This window comes from Podarcis liolepis (assembly GCF_965112155.1).
Source record: "Podarcis liolepis genome assembly, chromosome: 15".
Lineage (NCBI taxonomy): Eukaryota > Metazoa > Chordata > Lepidosauria > Squamata > Lacertidae > Podarcis > Podarcis liolepis.
The window spans coordinates 8,065,580-8,071,356 of NC_139566.1; the positions used below are offsets into that span (position 1 = coordinate 8,065,580).

A 5,777-nucleotide genomic window follows, 5' to 3' on the forward strand; every position below is an offset into this window, starting at 1 on the left:
CACTGATTCCTGATGGTGGATTTCAGCCAGGCTGAAAGACTGAGCTCACCTAATTTTACAGCAGGGAGTGAGTAGGAGAGCACTGTCAATGTGTCATTGAAGTATGGTAATTACTCCTTTTGCACCTCAGGTGTAATTCCTAACTACTGTCTGGAAGAACAGGCTATAACAATACCCTGCAGCAATCTGGCATAAAAATCTCAAAGGAATGGAGTGGAGTCAAAATAGAAAGCCACAAAATTGCAGGGCTTCTAGCTTGACAGCAGAGGGAGATATTCCTCTTAAGATTAGAGAGTAGCACGAGGGAGGGAGAGAGTGTTGTATCAGCTGCATTCGAAATGGAGCCTCTGTGGATGACAGCAGTCTACCCCTAAAGCACAGGCGCTAGGGCCAAACGACAGGGATAACTGGTGCCTGTGGACCTCTCATGGGAGGATCTGACTGGTCACAGTTGGAAGGAGGATACTGGATGAACTGGGTTGGCCTTGTGGTCTGGCAAGGCAATTCTCCATTAAGGGTTTTTCTGCTCATCCACTGGAGCCTTCTACACCTGAGTAGTAATGTTGGCTACACATATAACGAATAGCTGGCCCAATTACAGTGGCACCTTGGTGGTTGAACTTAATCCATTCCAGGAGTCCGTTCAACTCCTGGAACTGTTCGAAAACCAAGGCCTGGCTTCCGATTGGCTGTAGGAGCTTCCTGCACTCAATCGGAAGCCGTGTAGGACGTTTGGCTTCCAAAAAACATTCGCAAACCAGAACACACACTTCTGGGTTTGCAGTGTTTGGGAGCCGATTTTTTTGGGAGTCAAGCCATTCAACAACCAAGATACCACTGTAGAATCATAGAATTGTAGAGTTGGGGGGGACCATGAGGGTCATACAGTCCAACCCCCTGCAATCCAGAAACCTTTTGTCCAATGTGGGGCTCAAACCCACGACCCTGAGGTTAAGAATCTCTTGCTCTACCAACACAAACACACACGATTGAGGGGTGCCATTATCATGTCCTGCCTGTGATCTTCATGGAGGCATCTGGTAGGTCAGGTGTTAGAAACAGGGCAGAAAAGGGGAGAAGAGGCGGTGGAAGAAGAATGGAAAAAATTTAAAGACTATCTACAGAAATACTGTAAAATTAATGAATGTTAAAGGGATGTTGGATTGAAAACAAGCAGTGTTGGTTAAAAGATTAATAAGAATATGTAAATATGGATTGATAATGGTGGAAAATATATATTTTATTATAGGTTAAGATGTTGAGCAAGGATAAATGATAGAGGGTAAGGATTTGCTGAACTAAATATCTGAATTGGAATACAAAAAGGGAGGTGTGAGGAGGTCAAGAAACTAGTGAATGAAGTATAAGATATGAAAATACTAAAGTTTTTTCTGTTTTGTTTTTTTGGTGTGTTTTTTCTTCTTTTTTCTATTCTGTTAACTGTTCTCTATTGTGTATTTCTATGTGTTTTGTTTGGTATTTTCTCATTTTTGTAGGTTTTTTTTGGTTTTTGTATTCTATGTTTAAACTTTGAAGTGTTTGATTGTTTATGAAACTTTAATAAATATTACTTTTTTTAAAAAAAGAAACAGGGCAGAAAAGAGCAGTCAGAATGATCAAGGAGGTTCTTATAAAATTATTTCTTGGTATAAGCTTTCGTGTGCATGCACACTTCTTCAGATACACTGAAGAAGTATCTGAAGAAGTGTGCATGCACACGAAAGCTTATACCAAGAACTAACTTAGTTGGTCTTTAAGGTGCTACAGGAAGGAATTTTTTTATTTTGACTATGGCAGACCAACACGGCTACCTATCTGTAACTTATAAAATTATGTAAGGCAGAAAGTGGATACTAGCTCATGGACAACCTGATCAAACAGTCTTATGTTCTTGTTTGAGGCTTGTCCATTAGGACAAATGTGGAACTACCCCCCTAACCATAGTTTGCCCTTCTTACCGGCAGACACTCCAGATTTGGGGAGCTGCCTGTCACCCTCCTCCTTCTTAACCTCAGTGTTGCCCTTGTATAACTCAGCAGAAAGGGGGATGGGGAGAAAACAAGCTTTAGCTGGCTCTCCCTGTCATTGGCTCTGATGCAACCTACAGTTTTGGCTTCAGTGGAAAAATAGGGGCTCAAATCCCCACTCAGCCCTGACTTTCACTGGATGACCTTAAGCCAGTCACCATTTCTCATCCTAAGCAATCTCACAAGTTTGTTGTGAGAGAGGGAACATCACAGGTATCACCTTGAACTCCTCAAATGAAAGGTGGTGCACAGATGCAACAAAGAAAGAAATATATTATATGCTGCTTATGGGCTCCCCAGATGAATCTGCTCTGCCACTAGAGTGGTACCTCGGGTTACAAACGCTTCAGGTTACAGACTCCGCTAACCAAGAAATAGTACCTCGGGTTAAGAAATTTGCTTCAGGATGAGAACAGAAATCGCACGGCGGCAGCGGGAGGCCCCATTAGCTAAAGTGGTCCTCAGGTTAAGAACAGTTTCAGGTTAAGAACAGACCTCCGGAACGAATTAAGTTCTTAACCCGAGGTACTACTGTATGTGATGTAAGATGCTGAACTAGATAGCCCTTGGGCTTGATGAAAAGCTTTCCATAGAGCATACATTTTTCTCTCTCTTTCCCCTTGTGATGTGGAATATTTTTAAATGAAAAATTAGATTTCAAAAAGCTCTGGCCCTCTAAACATTGTTGGACTACAGCGCCAATAATTCCCCAGCCAATTCCCCAACATGACCAATGCTCAGGGAAGATGGGGTTTATAGTCCAAAAATATCTTTGTTGGCCAAAGGCTCCCCCACGTGAGTCATAGAGCAGGAGTATTCAAAGAAGTGCCCTCCATATGTTCTGGAGCTCCACGTCCCATCATCTCTAACCATATGACAACTTGGGTGAGACGAATTTGACGTGGAGACCATAAATTCTGTAAGATGCCACACTGGTTACCTTGTGACAGAGGATGAAGTGGAAGGAGGGGAAGAAAACTCAACAGAAACATTCTATAATATGCTGAACATTTTAATGTGAAAATGAAGGAAGGAGTCAGTGGAAATGACTCAGGGCAGCTGGAGATAAATGCAACAGGGAACACTGAAAAAACAATAATCAGACATGTAGACATCACAAAGACAAAGCTGATAAATGATTGTAGGCCAAGCCAACAGGGTTGACCACCAGTCTTCACTTTGGCCATGTTGACTTAGTATCTTTCATAGTTGAAGGAGCTGTGGTAGAGGATCCTGGTTCATCAGTAATGGGTGGAATAGAAGGTGATAAGTGTGGCTGGGAAACAGGAGCCTGCTCTTAAGATAAGTATGCCAAGATAGGGAAAACTGAAAGGACTAAAGTAAAAGCAGCATCTGGATTGGTAAGAGAAGTGCTGAGGCCTCACAAATCCCACAGGTTGCACAGTGGGGATTCTGGAGCACTCAGCATTTCTGAATACCATGTTCATTCATTAAGCCGAGGATCAGAATCTTGAGATCAGAATCTTCTTCCTTGGATGTTCCGTCAGTGTTGTTTCTGAGATTAACATGGCCAGCCTTTTCCTTGGTAGGAAGCTCGGCCAAAAGGGACACAAATCCTTATGACACGGTACCCTGGAGGACACGGCAGACCAGGATAGCAGGGGATGCACCCTGTGATGGGGCGATACCCCCGAGGACATCCCCAACTCCGGCCAGGAAACTGTGGACGTTGTGGGTAGCAGCCTGGATACTGATAAGACAAGGAGTCAAAGCTGGAGAATGCATCCATTTCTGGCTCATAGAAGTCTTCCAACAGCATACTGTCATTCAGGAAAGACATGTTGGAGCAGGGAGGGTAGATCTGAAATGACATTTGGATGCAGTGATTATAATCTACTTTTTATTGGAGTAAAACAGACATAGACCCAGGTGCCGAATCCAGGCCCCTCTAACTAGCCCTTCAAACTCTTCCCAAGTCACACATCCTTCTTGAGAGCCATACCCCCTTTTCTCTATAGTTCAAAGGTCTCACAGACCCTGCTTCAAGTCCCTTTTTTTTGCCTGCCTAGAAGGTGTTCTTAAAATCTGTCAATGCCTCTCACTTTTCTGAAAGGAAGAGACAGAAGAGTGTGCGATTGCATGCAGAAATTTGCCCACTGCAGAAAAGGTGTCATTTACATTTATTACTCCTCCCTCTTTTGTCTCTGGCATCTCCCACCATTGGCTATATGTCTATCAGAGAGAGGGGTGGGAAGAGAGAAAATTGGCCCAAGTTCCTGATCTTAGTTGTACATCTGACCAAAAGGCTCATCCAGTCTAGCATCCTGTTCTCACAGTGGCCAGCGAGAGGACCCAATGGGAAGACCATAAAGAGGACCTTGTTGAAACAGCACTCTCTACACTGCTGTTTCCCAGCACTGGCATTCAGAGGCTTCCCTGCTTCTGAAACTGGAGGTCTATCATAGGCAACCTGGTATAGCAAGGACACTGTTGCCTAAATCTGCAACTGATCTCCCTTGTGGTGGGATTCCATGGCAAGAATGAATGCCTCTGCAATACACTGCATCCACCTTCTCAAAGCATGTTGCTTTCCTTCTACTGCATCTCTTCCATTGCATGATGAGGATGTGCCCACTTGAGGAAGGGGCCATACCTCAGTGGCTGAGCATCTGCTTTGCATGCAGAAACTCCTAGTTTCTATCCCCAGGATCTCCAGGTAGGGCAGGAAGAGTTATTGAATTCCCATAACTCAAGTGGCTCATCATATTATTTTTGTTCCCTCCAGAAGGTTCCACGCTCAACCACCAGCATCTGATGATAGGACTGGGAAGGGCCCGGTCTGAAATCCTGGAGAACACTTGTTGGTGAATGTAGACAGTACTGTACTGAGCTAGGTTGACCACCGATCTGACTCTGTAGAGGAGAGCCCCCTCTGTTCCGTTTGAACCCCCCAAATTCCCCACAATTTTCTCTGTAGGAAATATTTTTAGGGACCTGGTGTCTCCAAACAATTCAGCTATGCCAGATTCAGAGACTCTTTTCTTATGTGTCTCCAAACAATTTCAGCTATGCCAAAGAGACCTTGTGTCTCTAAACAATTTCAGCTTGCCAAATTCAGAGACTCTTTTCTTATGAAGACTAGAACACCCATGAAATGGTGACCATTCATGAGAGGCATCTGAACACCCAACCACAGTTTGACAGAAACACTCGTTTTGAATATTCCTCCAGAATTTGGTGCAGGGGAAAAGTTGAACATTTATCTCAACATTTCACTCTGGGTAAAATTCAGTGGTGAGAAGAAAAAAAATATCAAGTTAGTCTGATATTTAACAACCTACAGAGAAGTATTTCTATAAGCAAGAAACCCACAAACAGGGAACAATTTACCTGGCTTCCTGCTGGATCCAAAGAGATGCTTTCAGAGTATCAGATGCTTCTGGAACAATCTGTTGGGAGACATCCCTTTTTATATGGTTTGTTGGCGTGCATAGAGGAAATAACTCTTGCTTAATTCCAGGAAATAAAAATTAATCGTTAGATCTTTAATTGTCAGCTGTTTCACTGAAGCGCCCTAATTATTTTGACTTCCCTGTTTAACGTTGTGTTTTTCACCCATCCTTCCCTTCGCAAAGGAAACAGGTAAACAGTGTGGGCTGGTGGTATGGGAAGGGTGTCTGAGATTACTCGATAAAGCTGGGATTCCATATCAGCTGAACGCAATGGAGCTTACTTCCAAGTAGACACATGAGGATTGTGCTGAAAGGGTTTTTTTTAGAATACATTGAA

The 5,777-nt window shown here is 43.4% G+C and overlaps 1 long non-coding RNA gene across 1 annotated transcript; it reads right to left on the reverse strand.

Annotated features, from left to right (window-relative positions):
* Positions 1-3,018: 3,018 nt before the first annotated feature.
* Positions 3,019-5,575, reverse strand: LOC310694704. Its single transcript, XR_014519799.1, has 2 exons — positions 5,379-5,575; positions 3,019-3,849 (listed from the first exon to the last, which is right to left on the reverse strand). It is a non-coding gene; the product is annotated as an uncharacterized lncRNA (long non-coding RNA).
* Between the last annotated feature and the right edge of the window lie 202 nt (positions 5,576-5,777).